At 40.1% G+C, this 19,031-nt stretch overlaps 1 protein-coding gene across 1 annotated transcript in view; it reads left to right on the top strand.

The window, feature by feature from the left end:
- LOC105395354 (poly(rC)-binding protein 3) overlaps nucleotides 1-19,031 on the top strand; it is a 172,293-nt gene that overhangs the window by 57,229 nt on the left and 96,033 nt on the right. The window contains exon 3 of the mRNA XM_048623138.1: nucleotides 17,692-17,732. The gene's annotated coding sequence lies outside the window, so the exon portion shown is untranslated. The remainder of the gene's footprint in view (nucleotides 1-17,691; nucleotides 17,733-19,031) is intronic.

The raw sequence follows: 19,031 nt of genomic DNA, 5'->3' as shown, positions 1-19,031 counted from the left end.
GTTTATTTCGAGATTTGCTTTGGTTTCTGAATGCATAATATACGAATACTACGTCTAGTAGAGAATAATGTGTATTTCTAACCCCCTCATAGATTACTTCTTAATATACTTATAGTACGACAAACTTATCTGTTCCGGTGAGAGTTAACTAAATTAGTCCATATCTCATTACTTACTAATGAATTATAAATAGTTAAGAATTAGATGGGTTTATTAATACCGTAGGGGCGAATTACAACTATGCTCAAACTTAAAATTTTATAAAATGAAGAAATATTAGACTTTTACGTGAGCTCTCACCGGAACAGATAAGTTTGTGGCACTGTAAAACCCGTGAATTTTAATGTGTCATACATGTCATCATACTTTGCCATTTTATATAAATTATATATGTACTCGTACTCACCACTTTTCCACTAAACTATCTAGCTCCATTAGGGATGGAAGATGGGACCTAAACTAAGCTATTTTATCGTGGAAGTAACTTTATTCGTATTTGCATATTGTAATATGATCCATATAAGATTACAGGTGTTGCAGTTGAGTCCCTCGCTAGTCTCGCGCGGGGGGCTCAGTTCTCATCCCGAGCCATTTAAGTCTTAATCGAATACTCCAGTGGAGTGAGCCCATCTCGCTTATTATTATAATGTGAACATGAAACTTTGTAGACTTACATGCAGCCTGGAGGAGGCACTTGCAATACTTAATATGGTTTGAGTGCATCATCAGGCGGCGCCAGGGGCCTATCATTTTATTGGACGTAAAATTTTCAATTATTTGTCCATTGTCATAATATGTATTACTCTACCATCGTACCGATTCACAGCCTGGGCTGGTAGTTAGTGGTGGTACTGGTGTGATTCCCGGGCGGGGCAGATTGTTGTCGAGGTCAGACGGCCGTGTGTTAGATGCCCTCGCATATTATTACTATTATAACTCAGATACTGGATTACTCGTAGTACCTGAAAGATGGGGCTATTAAGTGTGGCCGTGTGTAGGGTGTAAATTCGACATAGATATATCTACCGACGCAAGATGTAAAAATATTGCTGGATTCAGTAGCTGAAGTATTGATTTGATTCTTACACACATTGAACTAATATGACTTAATAATTATGTTCAATATAAAATTAGTTCAATGCTTATACATAAATAAATAAGTGCTACAGTGAGTGCACTACATACGTTGTACACGCGAGTCCTCGTGAACGGCAGCAGTACGGCGCTGGTACGTGATGAATCTATTATATTTTCAGTTACAGCATCGGGGAGACTAATTTCGTAAAGACGCGCTCAATTTTGAAAGTAGTTTAGTTTGCCAAGCGATTATAGTTTTAACGGCTCGGGGATTCGGTTACAGCCGAGATGCAATTTGTGTGAGAACTGCACCGAGTTTATTACGCGGGCGTTTGGCGGAGCAATCAACATTGTGAAATACTTCAACTTGGACTGAAAATATTTTGCTTAATTTTGTGGGAATGTGGTGTAAGGGCTGACCCCTGAGTACAGAGGTATTTGAAATAATGTTATGCCGCGTTACCCATGTATATTACCTGCACTGAAATTAGATGGTTGCGGAGAGTTGTCATCATCGTACGAGTATGTATGCATTAGAAGGTCATCCACCACTTTTGTTAATTATACTTTTTAAGTATATAAATACCTACGTATATACCTACTTATGAACATACTATTTGAAGATGGTGTTCGTTTAACATAATTTTTAGCTTATAAATTTATAGATGCATTGCGATATCAAAAGTTTGCTATTATAAAAAACATACATACACTCACGCCTTGTACTAATGTAACTCCCTTGCGGGGTAGGCAGAGGTGCATTGCTGCACCCACTTTTCGCCAGAGTGTTATGTTAGTCTCAATGTAATAGGGGGCGGGCCTATTGCCATTTTACGGGCACATCCAAGACCCGAGAACAAATATCTGTATTTAAACAAATATCTGCCCCAGCCGGGAATCGAACCCGGGACCATCGGCTCAGTAGTCAGGGTCACTAACCACTACGCCATTCGGTCGTCGTATTATAACAATTTAATCATTAATTGTAAGTATGTTATTTCGTATGTTGATAAACGTCCCACATTAAACACTCGTAAAACTGAGTCGGGTCATAAACGCAGCGAGCGCCGCAGTTACTCTCATTCCTCGTGAAGACATTAAACAAATTCTTAAGTGTGTTAGTTAAAAGTTGTGAACTCGATGGATTACAGGCCAGAGCCGGGGGGAGGGGTTTACGAGTCCTGTAATAGGAGAACTCATAAGTGTTTCCTGAAACTACTGCAAAAATGTCTTTGCTATGTAAATGCACTAGTATTTTCTCTACATCTACATGTACCCGTATCAAAAGTTATTTAAATCAACACACACTGGAGTATCTAACTCGACGCAGTCAATGCAATCTAAAACTAGTAACGAGAAAAGCCGGACACAAACGAAAAAACAACAATCAACAAAACCACCGGCTGTTGAGTCGAGATACATATTGTTACGTCAAAAATGCCGAAAAGTTTAGTGATGCGAAACGGTGAATTTAACTGGTGCCCGGTGCGCGGAAATAGGCTATGTTTGACCTGCCGCTGCCCGCCGCCCGCTGCCCGCCGCCCGCCGCCCGCGCCGCGCCGCCGCCGCCGGACGGGTTAATTAAAATACGAACCACGACGCTGCTGTCCACTACACACATCTCAGCCCTTCCACTGAAAGAGATGCGCCCATACGAGAGTATAAACAAAACAGAGGTAGATATTACGGTGACAGGTGAAGTTACGTGAGATGAGGAAGCTCAATTGTTATGGCCATTGCATAGCTGTTCATAGTTATTCATCGTATGATTAAGTTTGTTTCTGACGAATTTAATTACTTTATAACTTTTTAGTTACATGTCCAATAAATGTTCATATTAAATTGGTGACAAACATTATTTTACCTAAGAAATTCTTGCAAATTTGCATATAAGTACGTATTGTATTTTGAAGCAAAATAAGGCACAATTCCTACCTAAATAAATGCTACACCTACACACATGCTGTAACTTAGTGATGTGCATTGTGCGCTCCCAGTGTGTCGTAGCTCGCCCCGCGGAACTAATGTCCTCCCTCCACTGTGTCGACCCAGCACTAACTACTCGCATCCACTGTGCCTCAGCCCAGCACTAGCTGCACAGGTAGTGGTGGGTACTTAGAGCTGCACCCGTGGAAACATTCCGATATTTAGTAAATCGCTAATTTACTCGAGGAGAACAGAATTCAAACGTCGCCGGCGCGGGGCTAAATAAATAGATGCCATTAATTAGTTGCCAATTCAGACTACAATAATATTCAATTAGTTTGATAGAACGGTTAAGCTTTAGCTGTGTAAATTGTTAGCTTTTCACAGCTGACTTTTATTTTTTAGTTTCGGATATTGTTTTATGTTATTCCATTATTATGCATTGTGGATATAGAATGTCAACAAAAAGCTGCTAAAATAATCATAATTCATGAAAAGAACCTATAACTAAGTATTTTCCTATTCCTCTACAGACCGGCACGTCAGTTTTTCCAGGAATAATATAATAGCCTTTATCTCTCTCCCAGACCCATCGATGTCTTCACCGAAATTGTTTCTTGAATTAAATATAAGTGGAAAAACCCAATTATTATAATAATAACATGAATGCTATAACATAAGTACAGTTGACATGACTGCGACAGCTCGCATCCCTTCCCTGTTGCCTCCCGCGTGTCGTTCACTATACATTAGTCTATGACTATGCTCTCACCTGTACTTAGTGCCTAGTTCCTTCTCGCAGTAGAAGCAGCCAATTTACGTGAGCGTGTAATTTCACTGAGTGCTTTTAAAACATGTCCAAATTAACTTCGCTCCTAGTTTGTGGACACAATGATGTTTGGCTTAATTTTTCCATTTAACCAACCTCTAACTTTGCCGTTTGGTAAGCCGTCCAATTTTAAATGAGACTGTGTTGTTAAATTTCTAATTGTTTTAGTAGTTTGCAGTTTTTTGAATTTATGTCTGACCTAGAAGAGGATACGCCTCAGTGACGCCCCATGAGTCACGATCAGGACTGTTATCTACTAGAACACTATAACTAGCGACTGCATCAATTGGACTGCATCAATGATTATTTTATCGGCCCATCACATACTCATGTATAATATACCGTACATGAAGGTTGTTCTAGCGCTAGATGTGTCAATTAGCCAGCACGCTCGTCCCCCGCCGCCCCGCGCCGCCGCCGCCGCCGCCCCGCGCCCCGGCAGCACTCGGAGTCACTGCGACTGCTCCGAGCCTCGCTAATGTATTTACAGCGCAGCGCCGACGCATTACACCGCTGATGAGTCCATCACATGAACAAGATAGCTTTAATGGGTTCAATTAAAAATCGATACACTCCGCCTACTGGCGGCGGCCATTACCAGCTGCAATCACTATTTTAGGGTTGTGCTGCGATTTTGTTCCGTAAACATTATCAGCCCACGTTTATGCGGTCATTAGCCGGCGGAATTCGATTATCATGCTAAGTGCGTTGACGGCGTAGCGGCTTTAAATGGCAGGTGTGGAATAAAAGCTTCTTGGTTTTCACTCAAAAAACCTCACGACTCTCACTTTTACGTAGCATTTAATGGTTATGCAATAAAAAAGGGAGTTCGGATAACTCTAAACGAAATATTAAACAACAATATTATACCGTGCATTGAAAACAATTCAAAATCTCAGCTGGCCTGAAAATTTAACTACGATCCCGGTTGGAACGTTGCACGGTCGGCCTGCAACTAGCACGGACAATAGCGCTTCCCACCGCCGCCGCCGCCGCCGCCGCCGCCGCCGCCGCTCTATCTCATCTGCTCGTCAAAATAACTTCGCTTTTACACGACAATCCGTGTACACAAACGTGTAATTATAAAGTTTTTAATTAGTATAAGGTTAGTTGGTGAAGCCAATATATTGTTCGTAAGTTTACTTTATAGATCTGTTCCGACTTGGTTCGAGCTGGGAAATGTTTTGTTGCAAAGTTTACACCGTGTTGTGGCAGAAACTATACAACAGATTGTAATAGAGTAAAGCGTGTACTGACGGCGAACCTGGTCAGAGTTGGGGGCATTCCTCTGATATACTCAAGTTCCCATAGTCAAAGCAAAGCACATTTCTCCCATTATAATGTGAACTGTAATTCCTAACCCAATTGTTCCTTGTAAAACATATAAATATTCCACGGCAAAATTGCTTACACAAAAATTTCGGCTACATTTTTATCCTTATTGTATGATTACTGAATATCTCCGTGCTTTGTGGTTGTGATTCTTTTGTCGGACTTAAAAAGGTAATTTAATATTTTATAAGGATTCAAATAACTTTATGGAGATTAATATTCTTTCATTTTAACAGAGTTTTCCCGAAATAATGGGTTTCGTTCGATTAAATCCGAAGACCATTTAGTGGCTGCCGAAAAAAATAAAAGACGAGCGAAAAGTTTTATTAGTTCCGGAGAGCGTGAATACCGGTGTTACATGTACAATCAATTCTTATTAGTGATTCGTTTAAAATGGCTCTGAGTTTTATTCGATTAGTACATTTATATGCATATATTTTTATAGTAACTGTTACAAGAGTTATGTTTTATCAAAATTGATTAAGATTAATAATAAGTATAAACCATATTTTTAATAAATATTGGATCTAAGTGAAGTCGTTTTCTTACCACCTGTTTACGCTTTTGATAACCGGAACGTTACCAGTTGTATCAGACTTCGTGACAGCCTCTCATCGACCGCGGCGGCCTCCAGACTAGATACAGCAGGAATCAAATTAAAAATGTTATTAAATGTAAACTCAGTCCAGACTCGTGACGCGGCCCCTTTGAAAACCACCACTTTTATATTATGACTACATTTAAAATGAAACGAAAGAAGGAAGAGTATAATTGGAAATGCAGGTCAATGTTGAAATACACATGAATCTCATATTTTCCTCCTTATAATATGTAATTACCTACTTTATAAAGTTATAGAGGTATGTGCATGTTTGTGACGCCAACAAAATAATCAAAACAAAACTGAAACTTATGTAGGTACCGCACACTTTTCTATTCCGCATCGAGAAACATTTTTCGCTTGGTTGTAAATCGAACAAAATCATTGGTGGAATTCTGTTAAAACTTCAACTGTTCGGAAGTCGCAAACCAAACACAAACACAGCTGGAAAAAGTGAAATAGTTAGTTCTGTCCCGAGCGCGCCGCCGCCGCTGCCACTGGCTGCTTCCTAGACATCGTGCGAGTTCTACGGAATACGGTAAATATAAAATGTAATAATATAAATACTCTTATTATATTTTATAAATAAATGTAAGTTAATTGTTAACTTTTCTGAGATAATTGAAAGGGTGGAGTGGAGATTGGGTATTGCTAACTGCTCACGAGAAAATTGAGAAACTTTGGTTGTGAAATTAAGCGACAACATCACACAAACCTCATTTTTGGAGTGCTACTTTAATAAGTTTGTTAGCTACCTACTCGTATCCATAAAATTCTTCGATGACTGGAGATGCCTCTAACCACCTGTCTCATTTTATCGCTATGAATTATCTGACAGAAGCTGCCATAAAATTCTGATTTGTTAATCTGCTGTCAGATTATATAAAAAAGTGATAGCGATAGCAGGCGGGACAAATTGATAATTTAAAGCTTCTCAAAGCGGTACGTGGTGACATCGACACAGTAACTCACTCTGTCTATAGCGACTAGTCTACTGCTAGTATCCAGTGTCTAGTGTCGTCGTGCGGCTCTCAGCGCTCTCCGCGGCCCTCGACCCTGCAGCGAGCGTGTCGTGTTGTTGTGTTTGCGCACCATTGTTGTCGCAGAGATCGTTAAACTAATGCTGGCTTGTTTTGTCGTCGAGGTTTTGAGGGCTCCGGGTCATTGTGTAGAGACGAACTGTGCAGGTGTTTGTCACTACCTGTTTGTATTTCCACCTTCAAGTACTTAAACCGTTACAACCAGGTCACAGTCACAGGACATTCAGATACGTAGTTGGAATATTTCACTAGCTCGTATGAACGTCAATCTGTCAAAATAATGAAATTCTAAAGCAGGAGAAACCCAAGCATAACTTAAACATCAGAGGAAAAAGTTACTGTGAATAAAAAACAAAAGTTTCCCTCCAATATTGTTACTCATTGAGCCGTGAGAGACACACGGCTGAAATCCGAGCGCTCCGGAGCTGGAGGAGGCAAAAAGTTGAGCGCAAAAGATCACAAAGATCGTTGCCCAAATTTTTCCTCTTCTGTTAAATTAAGTTGAGCGAAGCGGCACACGGAAAATATAGAAGTGGCGTACGATTATTATGATCAAATCTGTTTCCTGTTTTCACCCTTTTTACATGAAACTTAACGCGTGAAAATAAATACAATAAAAACTTGAGCTTTTTTAAAACATTGCATTTTCAGTGTAGTGGACCCAATAACGTTTGTTTGTCTGTAGTTTAATTGGGCGCGTTAACAACGAACTGTGTAAGTGCAGTTTTCTTTCTATAACCTATAATAATTTGGTATAAGGTTGCTATACTCTACCAATCTGTGGCAAGTGTTTTCAGTCCCTCTACTAGCTTCGCTGCGACATCGAAGATGAATTCTCAACAACCCAGATATTAAAAACAAAATGGAACACAATTTTGTCAGGCCTCAAATATATCAGCTTTCAGTGTAGCATACGTTCACTTTAATCTGCGGTAATTTATTCAAGTTAACAATAATAATTAATTGGAATCCTGTTACTAATTACAGTTTGGCTTTGGCTGATTGGTTTCAGATACATGAACTGGTTAAATGAGCTTTTTTAACTAAATGTACTTAAATTACAATGGTATCTTGAATTGAATCAGATCATCACCATCCGTCACGTCCCCACTGCTGGGGCACGGATCTTCTAATGTAGGAAGGGTTTTAGGCTTAGTCCAGCAGGCTGGCCTAGTGCAGGTTGGTGAACTGAACTTGTTGAATATACTAAATTATACACTCACGGGCAATGAAATGGTTCCACTCACAAAAAGCCGACACCAAAAGACCCCATTTTTTTCCAACATTTAATTTTAAACTTGAACAAAATATGATACACTCACGGGCAATGAAAAGGTTCCACTGAGAAAAACACCAAATTACTCCTAAACGGAAAAAACTACCTTTATGACGCCTTTTGCAACATTGAAGTACATTTAACGGAGCATCAGGATATTACCAAATAAAAACAATCATATTTTGTTTAAATTTTAAATAAAATGTTGGAAAAAATTGGGGTCGTTTGGCGTCGGCTTTTTGTGAGTGGAACTATTTCATTGCCCGTTAGTGTATCTAATGCTCCGTTATATGTAATTCAATGTTGCAATGAAGGCGTCATAAAGCTAGCTTTTTCCGTTTAGGAGTAATTTTGAGTTTTTCTCAGTGGAACCTTTTCATTGCCCGTGAGTGTACTTCCATTTACCGTAAGTATGACTTTCAAGCTAACACGCACATGACATAGAGTTTATGCAACAGCTAGTATATTTTGTTGCGTTGATATTTGCTCGTGAAGACGTCGCTACAATGGCGGGATGCGCCGGTGTTCGCTCAAACGAGCAGTTACTGGAGCCGGCTGGAAATCAATTGTGTCGCGATATTTCGGTCGCGGCGGCGCGGGGCGACCACGCTGCTGGGCCGGACATTCCTACACTTTGTTCGGGTGCCATTTCTCAAGAACTAGAGGGTTTTCTTAGATTCACCAGTTTTATACGATGCAGTAGGCTTCCTAGGTATACACATAATATGGGTACATACATACTGTAGGACGGTTCTTACACAATCCTGCACGTGTTTAAAACGAAATATAACAACAATCATGACGTAATTTCCGTTAGCCACTGGTATCGTATATTGTCTGTAATATATCCAACTTTTAAAGCCATCATAGCACGGTCGCCCTACGCCAGCCCAAGCGCCTCAGAGATAAGGCAGCGTGCGGCGCGCAGCGAACAATGCGCTTCCGCCGCCGCCGCCCGCCCCGCCGCCGCCGCCGCCGCCTGCACCGCCCCGCCACGCCGCCGGCGCCGCCCGCGCGCGTGCCACGCGACTATTGTATTTTTGCTGCATGTCCCAAGTTTCGCTGCATCATGGTCCCCCTCCCCGGCGCTGGCAGTTGGCTGGATTTAAAGTGATTGTAAATGCTATATTTTTATGGAGAATAAAATATCTAGTTTTGCAGTTATAATCCTTTTATGTCTGTTTGAGCTTAGCGTTGTAACCATAAAGTAACAAAATACTATTTCAAAAATGTTAGCTACGTACATTTTATGTTTCTTACAGATATTTTAATGACATAGTTCGGTGCAGTCTGCCAGTAAATAAGGAATCGATAGCAAGGCGGGACGTATCGGAGGGCAAACACATAAAGGTGCAGTTCTGCTGCTACAGAGGTCGCCCTGGCCGGGAGCCAACCCGGGACCTCGTACCGTGACGCTCTCCGTCACCGCACCGCTCTACCTAACTACCTACACACACAGACACCGTGTTGTGGTACACTACAGCGTTTTTATAGTGACGATATTATCCTTCAATCTGCTAGTTGAAATGTCCGAAACATAATTTAAAATTTAATCTGAAGACAGGATTATAAAAACACACAGTCATTACACATATTTGTTTTAAACCCTACTCTTTACAGCGCATATCATACATCTCTGTTTAGAATCTGTAAGTTTTTTTTCTTACTGAAATACCACTCATGAAGTGGATATTATTGCTACAAACTATTATTTTTGGTTCTGGTCCTGAAAGAGCTAAACTTGCAATATTAGATCGTCTCTACTGCAGCCTGCACTGTGCCCGGACGTCGCATAAAATTGAGCAAAGCGGTTTCAGTTTTCGGGAAATATGCATTGTGGAATTCAAAGGTTTTGTAACTTCAAGTTTGCAAGTTGGTGCTTGGTTCTGATATTGAATTTTGTAAATGTCCGCTTTTGAAATACCTAAATTAGAAATTTAATAACCTGTTCAATTTTATTGTTCATAAATTCAATTAAGTGTTTTTCATCAATTTAATACTTTCTTTTTGAAAGATTTTGTAGCCGGTTTTCTTAAGTAACCTACTGAGGATACTTGATAAGGCTATTTAGTTTACAAAAAAATTAAAAGTTAAGCTCCGATTGTTTAAGTAGTGATGAGTGAATCCAATTTCATACAAGTACTTATGTCTAAAGGTTAAGTTCTCCTTCCACTTACTGGGAGTGAGTAAAATGGCAGTAACAGCTGATGGCCTGTAAACTCAGCGGCCGCGGCGGCGGCGGCGACGGCGGCAAGCGACAGTTTAATGCGCCTCACATCCAATATGGCTTCATAAATTCCTTGTGCGAAGATGCGCTATAAATCCGGCCGTGTCTCCGAGCGGCGATCTAAATACGAGCGAGAGTACGCGGCTAATAATACTCGGTGAAATTCTACTTGTATCTCGGTGCGACGTAAGCTGCGGGGGAGAGGGGGGATAGAGACTAGAGATATATTATTGCCAAAATAATAACATTACGAGCGCAGCGGGTAGGTGCAGGTGGGTCGGCGATTGTTTGCGGCGCTCGCTTGTTTATCACTTCACAGTGCAGACGGAATTTGTAAAGCGTCGGTGATCTTAGATGCATAGTTAACACGCGGGTGCGAGCGCTTCATTGGTATGATAACGAGTGGAAATGCACGAGCTGAGACTGAGAGGGCTGGGATTGTGATGCTGTTTACTCGCGGTTGTAAGCTTAACTTAGGGTTGAATATACAAACCCAGGTGAACAGTGAGGGCAACAATGCACCTGTTAGGTTAGATCATGCCAAGTAAATCAATAACAACTTTGTAAGAGCAATGTCAAAACTTCACATTTACAAAATACCTATTATATTTGGATATTGCGAGATTCGTCAATGAGCATATAGTGGAATTCTCACAGGAGCCCAGAAGAAATGTCAGCTTTGGCTGAGGTTCGAACAGTCACTATAATTACTACGCCATTGGGTCGTAAAATTAAGTTAAAGTAAGTTTTGATAATACTTAAAGACATAAAAGGATGTGAGTGCCAATAACATGGACATTTCGTAGGAGCAGCGCAAAACCGCTCGCTAGCGAGTGCCTGCCTCGTTATAACAGAATAGCGCTCCAGCAGTACCCACCTAGGTGAGTGAGTACTATAATAATTATTATAGACTATTCGTGAGCGTTTAGTATTAAAGTGTCCTATATCGCGCGACGTCGCGTGTGTCTCGGAGTTTGATCGCCGGGCAGGTGTGAGCGGCACTGCCAGAACCCAGCCTCCCCCCGCGCCCCGCTCGGCGACCCTCCCCCGCGCTCGCCTGCTATATTTATTGTCTTCACCTTTGATGTAAATGGGGCGTTAATCAACACTGTTATTTGATTTGATTTAATAACCGTTCCATAATTCAGTGTTGAGTAATTCACTTTGATACGGCTGTGTAATGGAGGTGCTTCTAGTGATGGTTACTTGGCATTTTAAGTATATTTTGAGATGCAATGCACTCGACTCGACAATTTAGTGGAAATGAGTTATATATCGAATAATATCGTCGTGTGGGTCCCTTTTTTAAACATTTAATTTAAATTATGAAGTAGTTTTTATTGAAGTCAAACTTTGCAACATTCAATTGTTCTGTTAAAAAAAGATTTAAGAAGTATTTTACACAAACTAGGTGTCTCACTGAAACTTCATTAATAACAGATCGAAAAGGTAAAGCCTCTAAACTAAATCCCTTCAGATCGAGGCATTCCTGGCGGGGGCGTCGAGTCGGGGCGAGTTGTCGCGGCTCATGCGACTCCCGTTCCCGACAGCCGAGCCAGGGGGTTACTCTATACTGTCGAAAAATGAAAGAACGAGAGCTGTCGTGCAATCGGCACAGTTAATACAACGAGAGAGAGTCGTGGATCGCGCAGCAGTGCTCCGAAACTTAGTTTTTCGTAATATAGAGTGACCCACCAGGCCCGCGCGGTGCGAGTGGGCCCCCTTTGTACCCCTTTGTGTGTAAAGTAAGCCCCCCCCCCCCTCGACGCATCTCCGCTGTGATGAAACTTGCCAGACATCGCTGCGTGTTTTGAAACTATACAAGGCCAGAACGCACCCATAGTGTACTGGCACTGTATAGTTTCAAGTAAAAAAAAATTATATTTTACTTGAAAATATACACGATTTGTGCGTACTAATCGCGTATACTTTCAAGTTGGGATTTACTGAATCGTCCTTGAAAATATACATTGCCATTACGCACATTGCTTGATTGGCTTACTTCTTCTGCCTGTCATACCTATAGAATGTTAATAAATAAAGATGAACAAGCTCTAATATGATTGATAAATTTATATTTATAGCAATCATACTTGCAAGTAAGAATACTAATATCTTATTATTTAAGTATATGAATTAATAGTAATACCTACTACACTAACGAGCAATGAAAAAGTTCCAGTAACGATAGCTCCTGAACGGAAAAGACTAGCTTAATGACGCCGTCGGCAAGAACATTTAACAGCACATCAAAATATTATCATAACCAACTAAACATGTAAATTTTTATAAAATTCTAAATTAAATGTTTTTAAAAATTAGGGTCATTTGGTGTTGACTTTTTGCTACTTGGATTTATTCATTGCTCGTGAGTGTAGTAGGTATGTATTATTACCGTATAGACGTATTACTGATATATTTTTCATCAAGTTGTTCTACACCCTCTTCTGAGGTATTTTTTACTATTTACATCAGTTCTACAGTTTAATTTAGGTAAATCAATTTACTTTTTTAACTGTACGATTTAAACAAAAAACACGTTACGAAAACAATGCCAAGTGCGGAATGATCATGCAATGTTTAGAAAGCAATAGACTTATTACTATTTCGCATGAAAGAAAGAGAGAGCAACAATTCTAAAGGGCTACCTGGTAACTAATCACGTATAGTTTCAAGTGCTCGCATGGCCGCTTGGCACTTGAAAATATACACGATTAGTACGCAGTGGTAACTGCTGCAGTATATTTTCAAGCCATAATTTTGGCCCAACTTACTTGAAAATATACGCGATTAGTGCGTAATGGCCTTGTATACTTTCAAGTAAATCATGGCACCATTTTAATTTGAAAATATACGCGAGCAGTCCCAACCTCTGCGTTCTGGCCTTGTATAGTTTCAAAACACGCGACATCGCTTTTAAAGCCCGTTTTATGTCCCGAATCAAAACTTTAAAGAGGAAAATTAAACGACTGAAAAAATGCTGCAGTAATCTTGAGCTGTGGCTCCGACTGTTTGTGTGTGTGTGTGTCATTGTTGTTGGGGAGCCCGTGTGTGTGTCGTGGAGATGTGAGGAGGATCGCGCCACACCGTGGGGTTCACGTCACGCCGCCGTCACTCAAGTCATGACAACGACTTGGAGCTTTCAGTTTCGACTCAATTGAGGTACGCTCTCCTAATACTAAGATTAATAATATGTGTAGGAGGTACGTATGTACTAATATTATGAAGTACTTATAAATAATAAATTTGTATCACGCTTTTGGGCAAGTGATATCTGAATGAAAACAAAACTATTTTTATCGCAAAATGCTTATTATTAAGATGTTTAGTTACTAAGATTATTTAATTAGATGCTTAAGTTTCTCTATGTAACTTTTTAATCTGAAACACAGGAAAAACTCTGTTATTTCCTAGTTCAGAGCAGTATTTCACCTACCTTTAGATTTAAGAGTTGACCTATTTTTAAAATATGTATTACCTATAGTTATCTGAATAAATTTATTCTTAATTTATTCTTATTGGCATAGTAAAGCTCGCAGAAAAAGCAACTTTTACAATAATCTCATTGACACAATGGCATGCGTGATCTGGATGACCCTGTAGTTGCACAACCACAATCATGGACACCGACTAATACAACAAACATTATGCCCGAGCCACCTCATTTATGATTCGGGAGGACATGAGCTGCATTTCCATAAGGTAATGAGATGTGTGATTAGTGATCGCGCACGCCCCACGCTCCGCCGCGCTTCACACTTCACCGACTGTCATATTGATTGATACCGTTTGTGGGTGAACAAACATTGTGGCATTTGAAGTCTAAAGGACTATCCATAAAACTCTTCCTTGAGACACCGCCGTCTGAACCTCAAAATACACTCGCGACTCGTGAGCAAGGAAAAAATTCCAGTGACACAGCACTCGTCAAATTACTCCTAAACAGAAAAAAGTTGCTTAATGACGCCGTCTTCTGCAATATTGAAATACTTACATTTAACAGCGTAGCAAAATATTACCAATTTCAACGTACCTAAATATTTTGATCAAATGCTAATATTCAAATCTTTAAAAAAAATGGGTGATTTAGTGTAGAAAATTTGTAAATGCATCAAAAATATGTCAGTATTGTAATAATATGTTTTTCTAATGTCCAAAGCTTAACTGTTGATAAGCTGTATATCCTTTTGATTTTTATGAGTACATACTTGGATCCATTCCGTTTGCAAATATGCATAAATGTAGAGCTGAGCCTAAAGAGCCCGCAAACAGATCTGCTGATTTCCCTCCGGATGCGGTTGCTATGTCGCCGTGCAAGCAGCCGGGCGAGCCGATTACTGCAATATGTATTAATTTTATTATTTACAATATTGTATCTCGATAGGATATTCGTCCACATTAAACGTATCCATTTAATTTTTGACAATTAGTCGTAACTAGTAGTCCTACTACGAGAAGCCTATGCCTCCTGGGCTGAATTCCTGTCTGACGACAGGATACCCACTTGAAAATTACAAAACAGTTCAGTCAGTTCAGAATTTTAAACCTTGCAATCATATTAATTTAATAATAAACGTGTCCATTAAAGTAAGAGTACTACTCCTACTCATACGTAAGTACCCGTACTCGTATTTGAGCTGCAGCTAGTTATGATATTATTCGTGGGTTTATCATTGCTCTCAGTGCTGGCGCGACGTGCAGGGCTCTTGACACGGATGTGAACACGCCACCGCCGCCGCCGCCGGGACAACGCGAATATCGCCATTTGCATTCCACTATTTATGTCAACTAACTTTCTGAATTCCATTTGAAAACTATCTTCAACTTTTCATCAGTAAAGCTGCGCTATGTCTCGCAACAAAACAATAAAAATGCTTTGTAGAACACGAAGCAGCAGCTCACAAAGGTCAAAAAGAATGTTCAAACAGACAAATCAGAGAAGTTAACAAAGTTAAGGGACAAAAAGGATAGTTCATTGAGTTGTACTCCATTAAATTAAAGTGGAATAGAGCAGGGTCACGAATATATCGGCTAAATTTTGACCGAAAATTGTGGAAGTAATTTCGGGAAGTGCAGCAGGCAGTTGGCACCCCCCCCCCCCCTCCTCCCGCGCGTCATCGGCACATCGACAGCTCCGTCTGCTGGCAGTTCTTTGTGAAACGCACCGCGTGTTTCGGCGGAACATTTTGACGTACGAAATTCGTTTCCGGAAAAGGTACGAGTAATCGGCGGAGGCGCCCGTTCCGGATTATAAATCTGCATGTTTGGGACTGGCTCCTGGTTCCCCACTCTCGGCTGGAATTTACGAGAATAATTGGTAGAGTCCCGCCATGTTTGTCCAAACTGAAGACAGAGTTTATTTTCAGCAGTGGACGTCTGATGAAGATACCCCTTCAGATAAACGATAGTTGAAAGTTCAGTTTGGAACAATACAATATACTTACATCTACGAAGCGCGAGTGACGCCGCTGGCTCTCAGCCCTTTATTAGCTAATTCTGAGAAAAAGGCACCTCATTGCGTGTGACACGAGCCGAGAACATTCACTTACAGTCACACTTCCAGCTGAACCCAGTCCTAATGCAATTTTTATATTTATGCTTCTTCTTTGACAAAATAAAACGAAAATTCGAGGTGAGTAATTGAGACGAGGAGTTGTGGTAACTTTTAGAGGTTCTGAGATCAATATCTCTTTGATAAATATAAATATGTAGGTATATAGATACACACGAAAAGCATAACTCACAAAATGTTACGAATTAGTACCTATGTAATGACATACTGGCCACCTCGGTTCAGCTTAGCTAGGCACTGAAGCTGAAACATCACTAAGCAGTCAAAGCGACTAGAAGCAATAACGGCCCAGTTGTATCAATATTGACGAATATGCGTCGCAGATGGATGTCTAATTAAGCGGCGGAATGTCACCATGTGCGGTGATATGCATGATATGCCCCCGCTGCGGTCAATACAGTTATTAACCTCAGTTGCTATATAAATTATTATTGGAACAACCAGAGTGAAAGCAACTAAGTGTTGAGCTTAGAAGCTTACGGTTATGCAAACCGTGCCATTTATTCGTTACTTACATGTTGTTTATAATAAATCGATAAAAATCAATACTTACAAAATACCTAACGAAATAAAATAATGATACAAGCAAAGGAATCTTCAATAAGAGACCAATACACAAGTAGTGGGGTGTCGGGTCCAGTTTCCAGCTCGGTGGAAGGAGCGGACGGAGTAAATTTTCGTGACGTAAAACGAGACTTTTTCATCACTCGACTCTGAAGGGTCACTCTATATGACGAAATACGAACTTTCAGAGGACTGCTGCGCGAGCCACGACTCTACCTCGTTGTATTAAACCCGCCGATTGCACGACAGCTCTCTTTCGTTCCTTTTCGTCAGTATAGAGCAACCCTCCGTCTCGCGCCGGCAACACGAGCCCGACTTGTAGGTCAATAGTTTCTTGATATTTGATCAAAATAAAAGTCTAACTTGACAATAGATTAATGTGGTTTCCAGTAGATATATCGGCTGCGGTCGAGAAATAACGAATCGGACCGTCTCGGCTATACATCGCCGCATTTGTAACTAGACGGGTCACCTTTCTGAGAGAAAAAAGGGTAAAGGTCTTCTTTCAAAGTAACATTAATAAAATATCTTTGAGAGGGTAGCTTTGGACATTATAAAAAATACATTTGAAAAATTGTGTGTATAGTAAATGCAATAAATAAGTTGTCTATAATAATATATACCTAGTGTTTTTTTTTTAATACTATAACTATGAGTTGATTCCGCATTCGGTGCTAAAATATGGGGCGGTGGTAGCTCAGTCGGGTAAGCGCCCGCTTCTCACGCCAGACATTCAGATTTAGCACATCTAGATATGTGAACCCACCAGCCCGCAGTGGACCAGCGTGGTGAGAAATGGTCCAAGCTTAGGAAGGCAGTTCAGACCTTGGGGATATGCACAAAGGTTCCACTCGAGAGAGCCAGGTGCAGGTCCACCCCCACAGAGAATAGAATAGAATAGAATCCCTATATGATGATTGTGAATAAAATAAATGATATCTATACTTAATTCTGTATACTTTAGCCTCCGTTTAATTATAAGCATATTTAATGAATAAAGAAAAGCTACCTACTTAAAATTATTGAATTTTCGTTAGAATAAATTGAATTTCTAATTTTATCTACTAACCGATACGGGAGTTGATTTCCCAGAACATTTCCAGATCACAAGAATCCATTTGGTACCAACGTGTTGTACGATTCGAGATAATTATTTTTGTTATTTCCCAGTAGATAAATAAACAAATGGTTTTATGATAATTTAAATATTTGTACTATAATCTAACAGCGGCTCTTTTTTGTTCCAGGTCACCGAGTTCACTGAAAATATTCTGCAATCACTCAACTGGTATGTATTTCAACTTACTTACTCATATTTTTACATTCACATTAAGTTAATAAACACTACTTACACAAAACACTAGTTCAATAATTTAGTGCGCCACGGAGCAATAAACAAGGCATCCCCTGTAACATTAGTTTGAGTAACCGCGTGTTAATGTTTCCCATCATACATCACATGAGGTACGAGTAGTACAGTCAACAAAATAAATAGGTATCCGCCCCCAGGTCCAAACAGTTTGGTGCTAAGAGTCACAGATGAAACAAAGATGATGTGAAGCACACTCAAGCTCTATTGATTAAGTATAGCTAGGCTTAATTCCTGTCATCTGGACAAACTTAACTGTTTTGCTGACGGTCCAGTAGCACACTCGCTGCAGTGGCCTCCTCGTCCGCGACAAGTGGCGAATGATGATGAATCGCCCCCGAGCGGGCACCCAACTCAACCTATTGACGTACTGACACACGCCCTCGTTACAAATTGTGATTTAAGTTTCAACTTAGGGACACTGTAACGGAACATAGTCCGTCCGTAGCAGACTTATACATTATTACAATATTTATGTATAGATGGGCGAAATTTTTATTATAAGCAAAATAAGACTATACGCTGGTTGGAAAACACAACCATACCGCGATGTAGAAATGCCACACTAGTGCCATCTAGTGGGTTAGACTCGATGCATTTCCTTATATGGTAATGTTCGGGGGGTGTTGTGTCGTTCGAATCGACAGATACCTAGAATAAGGACAAGTCTTATTGTTGACGCTTAGAGTTTAAAGATATATCATACTAGATTCGGTTATATTATGTTTCAACCGTTTATACAGCTCTGTTAATTATTGGTTGATAATTGAAATGAATGACGCCATAGTGATAAGTTATTATTATGAGGATCAGATTTGCACAACACTAATTTACGCGACACTTTACGTACTACGCCTCCTTGACGCTCAACTGAGTATCTTTAGTTCTAATGAATCGAATCAGGACTTAAAATTAGTAAATACTAGTTAAATAATAATAATATTAATTATCAATAATTATAGAAGAATAGTTCATCGGTTTATTACCTTAAAAATATTTAATAGTTGTGTTATTGTCTAGCTCAGTGGCGCCACCTGTAGTCTAGGATCTGAGGGATGGAGTTGAATCGATAAAGTTCGATGGATGAACCGGAAAAAAAAAAAAGAAAAAAAAGAAAAGGGAGTCGATGGTCAGGGAAGGCTATAAATAGGTTTCGGGAAGAAAACGCGCCCTTGGTCTTCTCGTGGAGTTTCGGGTGATAGGAGGGAGCGTTTGCAT

This window comes from Plutella xylostella, chromosome 9 (assembly GCF_932276165.1).
Source record: "Plutella xylostella chromosome 9, ilPluXylo3.1, whole genome shotgun sequence".
Taxonomy (NCBI): Eukaryota; Metazoa; Arthropoda; class Insecta; order Lepidoptera; family Plutellidae; genus Plutella; species Plutella xylostella.
Note: the sequence above shows the minus strand (reverse complement) of the source record. Positions and strands in the feature narration are given on the sequence as shown.